Source organism: Castor canadensis, chromosome 15 (assembly GCF_047511655.1).
Source record: "Castor canadensis chromosome 15, mCasCan1.hap1v2, whole genome shotgun sequence".
NCBI classification, from domain to species: Eukaryota; Metazoa; Chordata; class Mammalia; order Rodentia; family Castoridae; genus Castor; species Castor canadensis.
In genome coordinates this window covers 87,839,373-87,857,036 of record NC_133400.1, presented here as the reverse complement: position 1 = coordinate 87,857,036, position 17,664 = coordinate 87,839,373, and the positions used below count along the sequence as shown (strand labels likewise).

Below are 17,664 nucleotides of genomic sequence, written 5' to 3'. Positions count from 1 at the left end.
CAAGGCCGGCCAGAGGAATAGTTTTCAGTGGGAAATTAAACCAAGCCCTGAATTATATAAAAGGTTTATACATTAGGGAAAAAGAAAGTTTCTTCAAAGTGAGAGAGAACAGCATATGCTGATGAAAGTGATGGAGTAAAGGAGAATGATGGAGGGGTGAATTCAACTATGATAAATCGGGTAAGTATAAACTCAAATATTTAAATGTGAAAGTTATAAGGCTGAAAATAGAGTGACAGCACTATGAATAAGGAAGGGATACGTTTGAGACACTGAGTGAAAAAGAACACTGAGCCCCAAAGGTTGACATTCTAAATGCTTAGAACTCAGTATCTAAGAATGATGCACCTTCTTGACTCTACAAGCTACAAGCCTGCAACCCTTAGGGAGGACAGCTGAGGGCCTGAGCCTTCCCAGGGCTCTTTCGCAAAGACAGCAAAAGTAAGAGGACATCATTCTTGCCTCCAATTCCACCCACACTTGCAATTCTGACCTTCCCAGTGCAAGGAGAGGCAGCAAGTGGCTGGTGAGCAGCCTCGGATCCATCTGGGACTTAACTGAGCCTCTGTTAAAGGTCCAAGACCAAGCATTTGTGCACTGTTTAGACTCTAAGGCTCGGTGCAACCCTTCTTAGCTCAAATTTACAACCTACTGCACAAAAGGGAGCCAGGCCCTAGGGGTGTGGGGCAAAACTGGAATCCAAGGTCAGTTCTACCATCTTTGGTTGTGCACTTCTGAGTAATCTATGTAACTCATCTCATGAGGAAAACAGTGCTTACAGGGGAGGTACAATGATTAAAGAAGAAACCTGTAAACAAAACAAAAGCATACTTGGCACACACGAAGCAATTAGTAAACATTATGTCTCTTTCTCTTGTATGTACGCATTAGATAATTACATATTCCCATCAGTTGCTTATTATTTGTTCCTACGATTTCCAAATGAAACATTCAACAAAGCTTTGGCAGAACTGTCACTAGCATGGAGCACACTGGCAGCACCTGCTGTTTACACGGCCATTGTGCACTTCAGTCAGTGTCACATACCCATGAATGATTATGAGTCTCAGAGAAAACCCAGCCCCCAAAGTGCTGTGACAATCAAGCCTGGAAGGTAGAGCTTTCTGTTGTACTACAATGTCCTGGCCCCTCCCCATTATGACAAAGAGCTAATCCATTCATCCTCTTTTATCTCTAGGGTATTTTTTCTCTCAAATGAAATAGCACTTTCCTTATTTTAGACAGACTTACTCATATGGAAATACATTGTTTGGGGCAAAATCTGTGTTCTCTTCTATCAGCAGCAAATGTGGTGACTGCTTTTCAATGCTATGGTATTTTTAAAAGAATCTGATTTTTGGTTAGTTTTGCAGTGGTGGGAACTGAACCCAGGGCCCTGCTCTTGCTTAGGGGAATGCTCTACCACGGAGTACACCCAGCTAACTATATATGCCCTTTTCTATACACATGTATATAAATGGAAAAATGAGACTTGTTAAAACTATTCCAGAAATAGGGGGAAGTGGAATAAAGGAGAATGATGGAGGGGTGAATTCAACTATGATAAATTGTAAGAAATTTTGTAAATGTTACAACAATAAAAAATAAATAAATAAAATGAGCACTTCCACATTGCTAAGGTGACTGAGACCACCAGCAAAGACACACAAGATAAAGGAATTAAAATTTGTAATGTACCTTAAGCTCTACAAAGACCTTTCCTTTCCTTTCTCTGTTTTGATCCTCTTAACAATACTACAAGACAGTTGTTCTTAACTCTTGCCCAAATTTATAGAAAAAACAAAAACAGGGGCAGAACCAGTCTCAAACCTCAGCATTTTTAGACCTCAATCTTATGTGGAGTCTTTCCACTAGACTCTGACACACCAGCGTTTTTTTATTCAAACAGATAAATCAAGAATTTAAATTGTTGGCATAATGGAAATAGTATGAAAACATCTATCTACCCAAAAGTTTCAAGTAGGACAAAATATGCCATCTGTATCCAATAAATATGGATTTCGTATCTCATCACAAAAGCAGGCATAGAGCAATAAGGCATAGAGCCTGACAAGACTTATGTCCATATCCGGTAGGATACAATCCATTTTCCTCTTCACGGTTGTTTCTGGCTTGCATATAATGCAAGCTAACATGTGAACTAAAGGTTTTAAAATATGCACGCACCCTACAACGAGACGGTGCAATGCTGAAAATGCAATGGCCAGGGTCCTAGCAAGAGAGGGTACAGTTGCTCTGAAATTTACACCTCGGAAGCCCTGAGCGCCAGAGCTTCTGTAACTTCCTCTAATATGTTTCTGAACACGACTCTCAAGTGATCTTTTATGTGCCACAGAATATCTAGATAGATTGCTCTCCGTGGAAAATCCATCTATAAAGCTATAAATAAAAGTACACAGACCACTTTAAGTTAAAAAACAGAAAAAAACAATTCTCAGAAATTTGAGAAAAACTGTTCCAATCAACATTTAGCTCACAAAACTCTTAAGTTTTTAAATGTACAACAAACCTATGACAATACATATTTCCATAAAATGAAAACTAAGTGTCACTAACTTATAATTCCTAGTTGATGTACTTATTTTAATCAATATTCAATGACATTAAATTCTAATGCAATATGAGCTGCCTGGGAATTGCTTGGAATTTATTGTAACAGACACTGATCGGTATTGCTCCATGTGTCTGCCTAAATGCCTAACTAGATAGGTTAAAACAATCAATGTTTTACTTGGTGGCTCATCTCTCTCCAGAGTCAAAAATCAGAAGAGTATGAACATAAGAACAATCTCACTCAAATGTAAACTAAACCTCTGCCCCATGATCACAATGTTTTTCTTCAAATCGAAGGACTGATCTACACATTCAGTGTCAGAAACCCCACATCCCACCCTGCACTACCTGTAACAAAGGTGAGCTCTACAGCAGGAAAGAGATGACTGCAGGTGGTGGGAGGGAAGCTTTGCAATTTTAAGTGGACCAAAGTTTATCCACAACTTGGCAATCACTGCCCCTTGTTTTCAATATAGAGAGAGAAACTCCTAGAAATTCACAGGAAGCATACCATCAGGATCTTTTTAAACCTTTCTCAGGGACATCCATCAATGTTCTATTCAGATCTATTACATAAACACTCAACTCCGTCTTTTTAAAATCCAAGTCAGAATCTATGAATGCCCCATGTGGGGGAGGATTCCACATCATGACCTTGAGGTTCAGAACAATAAAACACACCCACTTTTCATGAGGACATCTAGAAATGGCCCCAAATCCCACAACTTTCTTAGGATTAGAAAGCTTTAAGAGTCTTGAATAACAGGCAGAAGATCACTGTCTGTATTTGGGGAAACCACCTCTAATGTTGGATTTTGAACTCATCAAGTGACTGTCATGCAGAGTCTAATGACATGTCACCTCTCAAGGACATCATCTTCTGTACAGAGACTGGAGCCCCTCAGAGTCTCCACTCAGGTGGATCGTGCCGGGGCTCACGTGGACCCGCAATGGAAGTGCACACTGCTCGACTCCTTCCCAGACAAGACCAGGCACGTCATGCCTTTCCACTCATTTGAAAGATGAGAAGAGTTGCAATAAAGAGAAAAGGCCAAGTTTATTCAAACACCCTCTAGAAGAAAGAGTTGAACTCATGTTTGTGTCATCTAAAGTTTAAGCAAATGAGATTTCTTCTTTGTCATCTTCATATTCATCTTGTCTTTGTCTTCCTCTTCTCCTCTCTGGGCAATTTTCTCAACTCACTTTCCACCAGCCCTTCTTTGAAGGCACCTGGTGGGTCATAATTTTAGTTTACAATCTTCTTTCTTGATCTCTAGTGGTTCCTTGCTTCTAGAATGTTTTTCATAATATATGCCACTTTCAGAACCTCTCATTGGGATAATTTGAGGGTTTTTCCCTCTCCTATTCCCAGGATCCTTTGATTCCTGGGGGCTATTTTTTGTTGTTTCTTGATCTTTGTCCTTCTCTTTCATGTCAAAGGCTTCCCTGGGGCTCTGGTGATTTCTAGTCTGAAATCTGAGACAACAGAACACCTGGAGGAGAGAACTGCATCCTAGATCAGAGGCAGTAAGCTCAGAGTGGCCATCAGAGCAACCCTCTATGTGAAGCTAACTTCCAAACTAGTATCAGGACTCTCCCCAGACAATTCCACCAGTTTCTTCAGAGATCAGCCTGCAGGATCAACACCTGGTTTCTAGCCCTTGGTTGTACCACTGTGGGGATGGGGAAAATAGGAATAATTCACATGAATGGTCTATTACAGACATCCCATTAAATCTGCCTACTTGGCATCCAAAGTCATGAACCTCCAGAGCCCATGGTGTCCCTCAACTGCAGTTTCTATAATAATTTAACAGTCACCCACCTCCATCAGCATTCAGGATGCCAAAAGCATTTTTGTTTTTGTTTTTTGGCGATACTAGGTTTGAACTCAAAGTTTTGTGCTGGTAGGCAAGCACTCCACCACTTGAGCCATGTCTCCAGCCCTTTTTGCTTTAGGTTGTTGTTCATATAGGGACTCACTTTTTCCCAGGGTCAGCCTCGGACCATGATTCTCCTACCTCTGCCTCCCACATAGCTGGGATTACAGGGGCATACACCACCACACCCAGCTCTGCCAGAAACATTTTGAAATTTCTTTCCTATGTTGGTTCCCACTTCAATTGACTGTGTTGTCAGTCTATGTACTTTTTATTCTTTTTACTATCATTTTAATGTGATCTCTGCAGGAAAAAGAGATACATAAGAGTGTTCAATCCACTAAAATTCCTTCCAGCTCACAAGGGAACTGAATCTTTATAACAAGAGATGAGACAGCAGCCTTTGACTTGTCAGAAAAATATTTTTGAACATTGATGTAGCCAAAGAACAGAGGTGGCCACAGTAGATCCTGAATTATAAATGGAAGCACTTAGTCCTACTAGACTACAGAGACCTTTCCATGGAAACTTTTGAAGGAGAATCTGCCTTAATTTTTCATAATGGTTCAAACAGAAGGATAGATCATAAAATGACTCAACAGAATTGATAAGCTTCATTGTGTGAAATGGACCACACTATGTACTGCTGGTGTTCAAACACACGATAAAAAAATTTTCCTGTCCTTACTAAGACACAGAATTCAAAGATAAAACTCATGAAGACTTTAATAAAAATTAAACACATGAGCACACACACTCCTCTGTACTGATCACCTATAGACTATTGGAAAGTTTTGTTTCACCTTCTTAAGACTCTGGCAGTTGTATAAATATACTTGCATAATTAAAAAAAGGAGCAATATTTTCTTCTAAAAAATAAGGTTTAACAACGATATTATCTAGGAATCGTGGAAGTAATGACCTGCGTATGAAGGGAGAAAAATAAATGATAAAAAACTTAGAATAATCTACTAAGCTTGAAGATTTAATATTCATGCCATAATCATTAAAAGCGTGGTCAGTATTTAGTAGATCCTTAAAAAGAAAGGTCTTTGCTACCTAACATTTTTCATATTACTTCTGTTTTCCTCCTTATTAGAAATATGGAAAGGGCTGTCACCTTTTGTTGAAATGTGCTTGTTATAGTGTTGGATTCCACTTTTAATGATAACTACTAGGTTGTAAGGATTAACTGCGAAACTAAATATAAACTTCCTGACACTTTTCACTTAACAGGCATCCTGTGAATCCTTGTAAGAAGCAAAGTATTCTTTGGCAATGCGATCAATCATACAAATGTTTACATAACATACTAAGTTTTCTTTTAGAAAAGCAAATATAAGATGTCTTAAGCTAATGTTTCATTACAGGCTAGCAATTTCCTGCCACCCAAAATTAACCTAGTAAACCTGGATATTAAGTCACGGACATAAAATTATAGGGCAGTATTCCATCAATTTGAAAAATTATAACTAAAGTAAAGATCCTTCCACAGGGCACAGCCTTCTCATCTTTTATTTGAACCTCCCTAATTTGATCATCATGATCACACCTTGACACCGTTGCAAACTGGTGCCAAAATGGAGTCCATTTTGGATACCATTTTATGGAAATTTTTATGGAAAACAATTCCTAATGGAAAGTGTCTCAGGAATCCAGTTTATTTTTGGCTTCCATTCTGCCTCCTCTCCTTCTTCTAATGTTGATCATTGGTTATATGGGAGGAAAATGCAATCTCTCTGGTTCAACCCAGAGTAACACTCAGCACAAAAGGATTCACTGGATCATGTTCCAGTTACTAGCTGATTTTTTTATGACAAAAGGATCAATGGAAAATAGATAACACACAATGCTCATATCAATATGAATGTTTACACATACTGTTACTTATCTACTTATATTTTAATTTACACTACACATCCTTTGGTAGCTCTCATAGTCTACACATCTAAAGCAAACTTTCTTCTTTGTCTTATGCACAAAAACACAGAGAAAGAATAAAAGCAACATCCTTCAGGTGGTCACAGAACTCAGAGTTCACACTGGATTGTAGGATCCAGTTCATTCATACTTCACTTTTCATATGTTCTGTTATTCCTGCAACTCATGCAAATGTACACCACACTGAACCAAGTCATTCTGATGACTTTGCCTTCCTGGAAGTGTTCATTCACTTGATTTAACCACAATGAATCCATTGATCAAAACATTCCACTGTAACCTCATAACTATATACAAGTATTTGTCAAGTTACAATTTTAATTAATTAGTTTTTCAAAATATGAAAGCCAATCGGATTTACTGATGTGGTACATGAGATGTAGGATGTCACCATGTCACCATGGCTTTGGGCCAAGCAATGAAGAATGGGACACCAGCACAGGAAGACTCAGAAAAGGCACATCCGCAGGGCAAGCTCCACCTATGTTTATGTCACATGACCGCTGGACCTTGTGTCACAACCCAGCTGATGCAATCGAGGGGCCCAAACATGGGCAGGCAGAATGACTCAATGGAAGAGAAGCCCTGAGTTCAAACGCTAGTACCGCCAGAAAGAAAAAGAGCACAAACATGCTGTCGTGCAAGTATGGTGGAAGGTTCTTGGTGTGTGTGTGTGTGTGTGTGTGTCTGTCTGTCTGTCTGTCTCTCTCTCTCTTGCCATTCTTTTTGTTTTTCTCTTTTTTCATTGGTGGGAGTGGGGTTTGAACTTAGGGCTTCATCTGCCACTTGAGCCACACATCCAGTCCATTTTGCTCTGGTTATTTTGGAGATGAGGTCTTGCAAACCATTTGCCCAGGCTGGCCTTGAACCACAGTCATCCCAATCTCAATCTCCAAAGTAGCCAGGATTGCAGACATGAGCCACCGGCACCTGGTTAGACCATTCATTTTTACAACAGTGTTTCTCTAGGATCCATTCCTAGGACAGCAGCAAAGGATGTGCCATGCATTTGCAAACTATTCTCCAAGGTCATTCTTAAAATTAAACTCTCATCACCACTATATATAAGTTCCCATTCCTCCCAACCTTGCCAGAGTTCTTAAATTTTCACCAATCTTGACTATATGAAAACTTTTTTGGCTTTAGTTTTCATTTTACTGAGTATCCTTGCAATTTTATACTATTTCATTATGGCAATTCAAGTTTTCCTCTTGGGAACTTCCTCTTCCCATCCTTATATGTATGGCTCATCTTTAAAAAAAAAAAAAACATTGATTTTTCAGGAGCTCTTCATATATTTTACATGCTAATGCTTTGTTTGAGGTGGCGCAGCTCTAACTTGGCATACACTGCTTAGCATGAGCCTTTTACAAACAGAAATGAGATCATGTCACTTGGTCACTGAATCTTAGACCAAATCTCAAACTTCCAACCCTGGCTCAATGTACTTTATGATTTGGTCCCTCTCCACTATTCTTCTCTTAGCTTTCTACTCTGAATTTCTCTGAGGTCTTCCCTTCTAATAGGCACCATTAGGGCTCTGATTACCACTTTTTAGTGTGTAGACATACTCCCCACTCCCCACTCATCCCTGCACGGCACACCCAGCACTTCCTCCCTGTTCTTCCTGCTCCAGGACACACACTCTCTCCTCTCAAACTCCTTCCCTTCACAGATTTCACTCCATCTATAGTGACACCTTTGTTCTCAGTTGTGTCCACCTGACTGTCAGCTCCAAGGGGCCACGGGTCATTCACATTCATTGTGTTCATAGCCACATACTCAATGCATAGTAAGTATTTATTAAATTTTGCCACAAGAAGAATGACAAGTTCAATGATTTTATAAATTGTATCTGTCTTACTAATTTTTGGATGAAATAACACTAGCCCAGTTCAGATTAAGAGCCAGTTCCCTTAAATATTACCCAGACCTGTTATTGTTATATGACTTAACACAATACAATAGCACAATCCTTTACAAATGTATTGTCATTTCATTTATTTCTTTTTTGTTTTGTTTTTGCCTGTTTTTAAATGCTTACATTTAGGGTAAATGATCACTTACAATTTTAGTTTCAGTCAATATAACCTAAGAATCTAGGAATCGGTCCACTTACCTAATTTGGCACTTACCACCTTGGAAAATAGAGAGCAGTATTTAACATTTTTAATGTAGTTTTCCTTCTGTATGACTAACACTATCAATCCATTAGGTAATCCCAGTTCTGTTCATTTCAGACAAGGGAAGCACCCTTGTCAAAGAAATAAAAGGTACTGCACAACAGTACCTCATCCCCAAAGGGACCAAATGCTTCTGTTCTCTGAAGTTCCCAAGAAACTCTTAGCACTAAAAACAATAACCAAGATTTGCAATTTTTTTTAAAAGGCATAGAGATAGATAGAAACATTTATGGTATTCTCAGAGTATAATCCATGTTACTCAGAAGCATCATTTTAAGAGCCAAAAGATAAATATCCCCTAAAACTCTCTGAAGAAATTTCAAGTCTTATCATTGTTCACTGGCTAGAGATTTTTTAATCCAATAAAATATGAAATTTCTCTCATCTTGCACATTCTCTCCAATTCTTTTCTAACTGCTATTTTATAGACATCTCTGCTACTGCTTTAAACATGTGCCTGCCTTTAAAGAATTCCCCTTCCAAAGAGTTAGCCACTTTTTTTCAACGCCTTTCCACTAGGAAAAATTTCTACAGGTCTTTTATTAGTTTTTTCTCTGTAGAGAAACTGTCAAGACAGAATTGACATATCACACAAGTCCAGAGCTCCAAGTTCAATGGAAAAAAGCATTTGCTTGTTGAAGATTATATTCTCCTAGGTTTCTTTTTCTTTTTCATACTTGCCTTACTTTTTTCTGCAAAGTTACTCTCTGTGCTAGAGTGAAAGCGCTTCCATTCAAACTTTTTCCCAACATTCTCTCAGGTATTTGCTTTAAAAAGAAAGAAGAAGCACGCTTGCAAAAACTTTTTACATTATCATGCACTTTTATATATCTGATCAAATCAGTCAGTCTGCTGTTAACAGTTTTCACATTACTGTCTGTGATGGTTAATTTTATATTTCCATGTGGCTGTGCAATGGTATCTAGACCTGTGGTCAAACACCCTTCTGGATGTTTCTGTGAAGGTATTTTTGATTGAGATTAACATTGAAATCTGTGCAGTGTGCTCTCCATAATACGAATGGGCCTCATGCAATCATATGGAGGACTGAATAAATTAAAAGAATGACTTCTCCCAGAAAGAGAGAATTCCCCAGAAGATAGCCATGGGACTTCATCTGCAGTATCTACTCTATCTGGTTCCCTAACAGACAACCTTGGAGCTCAAACAGTCACTCTTGCCTGAGTCTCCAGCCTCCTGGCCTCCTCCATCAGACTTATGACTTGCCAAGTCTTCTCAACCACAGGTTTGTGTGTTGATACATATACACATTCATCCCCTTGGTTCTGTCGCTCTGAGGAACTGTGATTACTACATCATCTAATTATTACTACTCTAAGAGTTTAGTGGACAACTCTTGCAGATTGTGTCTTGTAAGTTGCACAGTAAAAGCCTGAGATAAACTTGTACCCACTGAGAAAATCACCTGATACAGGAAGTGGCAGGATCCAAATGGTATCACCTGAGCTGAAATCTCAGCTCTGTCCCAATTGGATAAGTGACATTAGAAAAGCCATTGAGCGTCTCTAAGGAAATGTCCTTACCTCTAAAGCTGACTAAATAACAGTACTGACCTGGTAGGGCTGTAAGAGCATTAGGTGTGATCACCCACAGAAGCAGGGACTCAGTGCCTAAGAGGAGGGAGGAGAAGGTGGTCGGGGAGGAGAGGCAGGCTGAGGAGGGGAAACGGAAGGAAGAAAAAACTGAGGAAGAGTAGGCCAAGGTGCCAACAGGGGAGGAGATACCATGATTTCACCCACACTTATGAACCACTTCAGGGAAACAAGCAAATTTGAGGCATTGATTAGACATGATAGTTGGGAAGTTACATTTTTAAATTTCAAAACTAAAGCCAAACAACAATCAAAGTCATGGCACTGCTTCAGATGGAAATAGAAAATGGAATTCAATATTAAACTAGTTATAACTTTAGAGCATTCGCCTGCCAGATGACTACATGCTCACTCAACACGCACACCCAACACTATGACCTTGGTTCAAAAGTCATCCTGACACTTGTGCATTCGAGGACAATATTAACAGCATGTTTCTACTCACCCTATACCTCTACATTCTGGACTCCATGGGCTAATTGATGTTTTCAGTTCACAGGATTCTTACTTGTCCAAAGGCTGAGTTCACCATGTTTGAGGTTGGCAGGTGAGCTTTTGGTCGTACTCTTGTTGGCTACACTCCCAGCTGCCAGAGGCCCTCACTCACAATCAACTACACTTTGCCCTTAACCAATGAGTGGTAGATTTTGCTTCAGAAAATAATTTGAATTCTGGGCAACCTGGGGAGATGCAGCCTCACAAATCTCAGCCAGATTCTAGAATGTCTTCCAGTGAACAGATCACCAATGTGCTCTGTACTTTCAGCTTCTACCCAGTCTTGCTCCAATCCCTGACCATGGTGGCCCCATCATGTCTTGAGCATCCTTCAAGAGACACAAAAATGGAGACTCACCCTTTGCATGGGATTCTAGTGTAACTCACATTCAGATTCTTCATCTCTTGGGTTGGTAGGAATTTCACTTAACCCAAAGTCCAAAAGGCAAGCCCACTCCCTCATCCCAGATGGACCCATTTCTAATGTATGTGTGACCAGTTATCACATCCATCCTAGGCTTCATAGAGTCTCAGTGTGGCGTGTTATGCGTGTGTTTGTTTAAAACTTTTTCCAGGAAGCTTCTTTAGATCAATCAAATCTCAATTAACTCTGCAACTCCAAAAAGATTAAGGACCACTGCACAGAAAATGGTACTGTGCTGAAACGCGACTACCATGGAAGTCGCCAGACTGTAAGTTCCTTAAAAGATGCCATGCTCTGCCTCCTTCTTCACTGTTCATCCTAGCAGCCAGCAGAGTCCAATCAACACTCACCACACAGCTTCAAAAGGGAAGCAATCTGTAATCTTTTCTCCAAACTGCGACTCTAGTTTCTTTTGTTATTGTTTTGATTTTTGTGGTGTAAAGATTGCACATGCTAGGCAAGTGCGCTGCCCTTCAAGTCATACCTCCAACCCTTTTGAGGGTTTTTGTTTTGTTTTGTTTTTTTAGTTTTGAAATAGGGTCTCATTGACTTTACCTGGGCTGCCCTTGAATTTGCCATCCTCCTACCTCCACCTCTGAAGTAACTGGGATTACAAGCATGCAGCACTGATTACAAAAATATCTACTAAGTGACTGCTATGTTCCAAACCCCGAGGCCAAGTACTTTCGTGTTCAGTAACTTCCTTGGTGCTTCCAAAACCTTGGTGAATGGTTATTCCTGCCCCCACACCCCGCTTACAAATAAGATGCGAAGACATTAAATAGGCTTGACAAGTGCATTTCCAACAGAGATTAAAGACTCTTGTTCTCATTCCGCTGGGCCTCAGTTTCTTCCATCCAGCCCTCGAGGAGCCTCCTAGCCTTTGACAACATTCCTGGCTGGTGCTGCGGCTGAAGACCTTCCCAGCCTGAATCTTATTCTGCCTCCTTAACACACACTTTAAAGGACCGCCCTGGGTCCCCACCCTGGGCCCCCGCCCACCAGACTTCACAGAATTCCACTCCCTCCCTCACAGCACATGTTCCAGGTTGTAATATCTGCCCAGGTGTTCGCCTACATCTTCCTTCAGCCAGTATGTTCCATGAGAGAAGAAAAATGTCACTCTTGTTCAGACTTTCTCCTCAAGACCCACCATCATCTCTGACACACAGCAGACATCCAATAAACACTTTGTGAATGAACAAGTATATTATTAAGAATATTTAGCTTAACAGAGCACTAGACTGTAGGTCAAAAGACCTTTGAGACCTACTTCTGCCATTAGTTATAAATTTCAAAAACGTTACTTACAATTCTTTAGAATTTAACATTATAAAATTTGGAAGAGTGACAAAAACACGTAGCTATCCATTAATATATCTATTGAAAACACACATATGGAGTTACCTTTGTGTCACATGAAGTTCAGATACATGAAGAGGAAATAAAGATCATTATGACATGATTCCTATGTTCAAGGAGCTCAAGCAAGATGACTGGTATGTCAACAAGTAACTCAGACAGGAAAGGAGTGACACCTGCATACTGTAGAAACCTAGAAGCCCTGAGACCAGGTAAGGATAACTTCCATCCCAAGGCACTTTAAGAACTGTGCCATGAAGGAAGAAGTGTTCTTCAGATAAAATACTGGAGAAGAGCATAGTTGACATAGGGAATGTCATGTACAGATCAAAATGAGATACTGGCTAGTGCTCTAGGACAAGAGAGAAGGCTGGATGGTGGAGAGGCTCTTCCAATCATTCAAGTGAGAAACAAAGAATACCTGGACTGATGAGAGAGAGATGATAATCCAGGGGAAGCCCTCAGAAGTCATGGAACAAGGACCAGAGAGAAGTGAGAAGTCCTGAATAGCCCATAGTGGCCAGGCATGAACTATGACCTCATCAGCAGCAGTTAGTGACCCAAGTTTCACTAGGGTGGTAGGGGCAGGACCTGGTAACAGGTGACATTAGTCAGAGGAACCTATGTCACCTCAACAAGATACATCAGAGATTCTATTAGGAGGGGAGAAGCCATAGCTTCCAGGTAAGCCATTTACTATTCTTAGATTGAGGAACTGGAACCTTGAAATAGGTTCCCCAAAAGCCACCTAGCATCTCTGTTCAGCCTGGAGTCCTCACTGGGCTGCAGAATGACAGGGAGTAAAACTGATCAGATCTACATTGTCAAATGGGGAAAAATGTCACTGGTTTAGATTTAAAAAAAAAAAAATCAGAGTTGGAGGTGGGGACAAGAGTTAACCTAGTATAGGTATGTGAGCTAGAACCTCACTGATGACAAGGAACAGGAGAGCTAAGGACTGGGAAGAGCAAGAGATTTCTATAGGCCTCAACATAGTCTCAGTCACAGGTAGACAACTCCAAGTCAGACGATAATACAGTCTACTCAAAAAGTAAAATAAAAATAAGGCAAGGTTACTTCATGACCTATCGTAACTTGCTGCCATTTCTCCACTAAAATCTCAGCCTATCTCCTTCTTTCCAATGTCTGTTCAACCCTCAACCAGATAGTCCACTAATAAGGCTTTATCTTCCTCTTCACTCAGGTAACTGCAATGTTTCAGTAATAAACTCAGATCTTATAGTTTGAATTCATCTTCAAAGTTTTTTTCTTCTTTGCAGTACTGGGGTTTGAACTCGGGGCCTACACCCTGAGCCACTCTACCAGCCCTGTTTTTATTTTGTGATTGTTTTTTTCAAGTTACGGTTTTACAAACTATTTTCCCCAGGCTGGCTTAGAACCACTATCCTCCAGATCTCTACCTCCTGAGGAGCGAGATTACAGATGTGAGACACCAGCACCCAGCTCATCTTCAAACTTTTAATATTACCCCAGTCATAGCATTTGCCTCAATAAGAGTAACGTGCAAATCAATTAGCATTAGTTTGTTACCCACCATGAAAATCAATGTCACTCCACAGGCTGAGTAGCTGAGAAAGAGCTCACAACTCCAAAACTGATGGTGACATTGACCCTGGACCTTTGATGCAACCCAGGCGAAGTTCCTGAACAATACATTCAAGAGTTCTCATTGCTATTCCATAAGGACAGGTACTTGGACAAGAAAACAGCTCAGTTTTTACTGTTACAAAGAAGAAAGAAGGTGTAGTAAAACTGATTATAAGAAATGTTCCAAAGTGCTAGAATCAGGATTAAAATCCATAAATCAGGCTGCTATTAAAGGAAAATGGTTCAAAAAGAACAGAAATTATAGCATGCTCCCCAGTTTAGGGACGGCTGAGCAGTCACGGCGCCTAAAACAATAGTATCCATTGGCTTGGAAACTGGTAGAAATGAAAGGAAACATATTGGAGTGTACACCTGCCTCTATATCTCTATTTTTCTTTTTAGTAAATAAAAAGGAAGTTTCAATTAAGTAGGTCCCTGAGGTCTTGTCTTGTGTGCTTCTTAAAATAAACAAAGCAATATATACAACAGCATGTCACAAAATATTTCAAGGGAAATTTTGCAAAAGGGCTGGAATATGTAAAAGACTATGCCACTCTGGTGTTGTAAGTAACTCATTTTGAGTGTTGACTATAAATTCTGCCTGCTTTATTCCATAAACAGAATTCATTTGGATTATTGCATGTGGCAGTTTTTGAAAAAAGCCAGCTGTAAACAGAGCCTGGACAAATTCCCTGAATTTTCTTCTATCAATTACACGAGATCAAATTATGTTTGTAAAAATGAGGCTTTATTACCGACAATTATTTTTAAGCAATGAAATGTAACAGATATTAACTTACGGGGTTTTTTTTTTTCCTGTTAACACTAAGACCATATTAGATGAGATTTATAGTTGCTTAACAAAACAAAAACTATTATGTCAGCCTTGGAAACAATAATCCATCATCTTATGCTGCAAACAATCCGGGCTGGATGAGTGAAAAGGAATAAATTAGCTACTCCTTCTGCAACCATTATTCCTTCCACTGGGGGAAGGTATGAGGGGGAAGATGGGGTAATTTGAGATTAAAAACATAAGTGGGAAGTAGTATAATAAAACAGGACCTCATTTAGACACTTGCTCTAAACACAACCTAGCTTTCACTAGTCCAACAATCATAAGCTTAGCTACTTCTATCACTGCAGTACTGCAATAACCCCAGCACAGTTAACCACTGAAATTTAAAACCAACCTCAAATGGCACCAATTTGGAAACCTGTCTCTCTCAGTAAGCTCTCCTCATAAAAATCCTTGTATTTCTTCAGAATATTTCCTTCATGAATAAAAAGGGAGAAGAAATTTTTGATCCCCATGGTAGGGTAATTTTATAAGTAGGAACATAAACATAGTCACATGGAGAAGCCAGGCAGGAACTTGAAGCCAGATTGCACAGGAATGGCGAAAATGAAATTGTTCTTCTTCATCTCAGTCCTCGATCCTGTGTGGCTAAACAAGAGGAGCTGGTGGAATGGCTGAGAGGCCATAGTTGGTGATGTGACTTCATTAGGTAGGTTGGTCCAAGATCATGGAAATGGCTCTTCTGTGGGGGACGATGAGCAGAAACAGCCCAAGCAAATCACTTATTAACAGACTCGGTTTTCTCATACAGTTACAAGGAGTCCTGGACTTAAAACTGGTTTGAGCCAATAATTTGGCTTCAGGATTCCTTTGCACCCACTCAGTAACAGCAGTAACCACCTGCTCAGCCAGCTCACAAAGTCTACAGCTAGGAGACAGACTGGACAGAATTCCATCTGTGCCCCCTACTCTGTCCATGCTATCCGTCACAAAGAACATGACTCACTGCAGACATTCCTGGCAAAAGTACTTCAGGAAAGGAGAAGGAAGTCTCCCCTGTGGAGCAGAGAAAAGGAGCACCAAAGCCTCACTGCCCAATGTTTATGGACAAGGTAGTTCCCAGTTTGTGCCTATGGGAACGTAGCTCCACGCATCAGTCATCCAGGATGAATAAACAGAGTCATTGTCTTCGCTTCTCCTTTTTTAGAGTGAAAATCGGGGTGTCCACCACCAGCTCAGAGTCTCCCTCTTTCCACACAGTAAGTATTAAACTGAAAGTTATTTTCACAAAGAAATTTGTGAAAATGAATTGCATAAAATTCTACTCACGTTACTCACATGGATAATTTCTGAATCTCAAAATTACAGCTTCAAGAATCAACCTAAAATCAGCGTGTCAACGCCACCTGTAATCCTCTCCCTCCAACAGGAAAAGTGCTTGGCATGATCTCGAGATGACAGTTTTCGAGCTCTGAAGCCAATGCGCTGTGTTGGATAAATGCCACATGGGTACCTTCGTGTCAGCTGTTTTCCTCCTCAGTCAACTCAGCAGTGTCCCTCTCCCCAGGTTCACTGGCTTTTCTTATTTAAGCGCCCATGGGCTTCTTCCACTATGCTGTAAACGCCTGTGAGAAACAGGTAAAACGACCTCTGGCACCGAGCAAAAGCTCTCTCTCCCATGCATAGTGTTTCATAAATTCTTAACAAGAAAACATTTCCTGAAAGGTGTGCCACTATTTTAGGCATAAGGCAAGGAAAGTGTCAATCAGGCCCCCACCTAGCCATGAAGGAGCCTCATCCAGACACAGGTGAAATGAACAGGAGATAAATGACCTTCTGAGGTAGCCAAGGAACACTGCGCCACTCATCTAATCCCTTAAGGAGACGCAAATTGCCTCCTACAAGGAAAAGCAGGAACAGTGCTGGGTGAGCTGCTAATATCTGAGTTTTGCTGCTATCTAACCTTGTGATTCTGGTTAAATCACAAAAACTTTCAAATTCTCAGCTTCCTCTGAACACCATGGGGAAGGTGAAGAAACTATCACTAAGGGTGGCCCCAATTATCCACACAAGACGCGAAGTCAAGTTGGAAAGAAATTAGCCTTCAGGATTGTATAAATTTGATGTCTCATTTATTTCCTGAACTCTTTAAATACTTGAGACTTTCCAAATGACTTGAAAAGACTGTCCATTACTCAAAAACGTCTCTGTAATTGAATGTTATAAGAATCAGAATTATGATCATGAGGTCACAAAGAAGCTACTAAAAATGTGTTAGTCCGTTTCACGTTTGTGGGTGAGTCCTATGTTAGAAGCTTACACAGGTTGCTGCAGAGCTGGTTTGGCAAACTGTGATTTGTGAGTCATAGCCTTTTCCTTTCCTTGCCTGTGTCTGCAGAGCCAGGGGCTAAGGATGTTATTTACATTTTTTAATGGTTTGGAAAATCACTCTTTCATGACATATGAAAATGATATGAAATTCAAATTTTAGTGCCCATATTGGAACACGGCCAGGCTCACTCATCTGTGTATTGCTTATGGCTGTTCTGGTGCTACACTGAACTGAGTGGCTAAGCCTAAAATACCTACTCTCTAGCCTTTTGTACAAAAAGTCTTTAAACCCCTGCTACAGAGTTCCTGGGAGAAGGGTATTACAAGAGTGGGAAATGGAAGATCAGACAATACTGAGCTCATCAAATTAAGGAATATTTTAAGACAGCTAATAGTCACTATGAATACATGCCCGAAATAGCAACTAACAGGAAAAAGGAAAACATACCCAGAA

General features: G+C 40.2%; 1 protein-coding gene across 8 annotated transcripts in view; it reads right to left on the bottom strand.

Moving 5' to 3' along the window:
* Sfmbt2 (Scm like with four mbt domains 2) overlaps positions 1-17,664 on the bottom strand; it is a 201,636-nt gene that overhangs the window by 106,825 nt on the left and 77,147 nt on the right. The window lies entirely within an intron of this gene.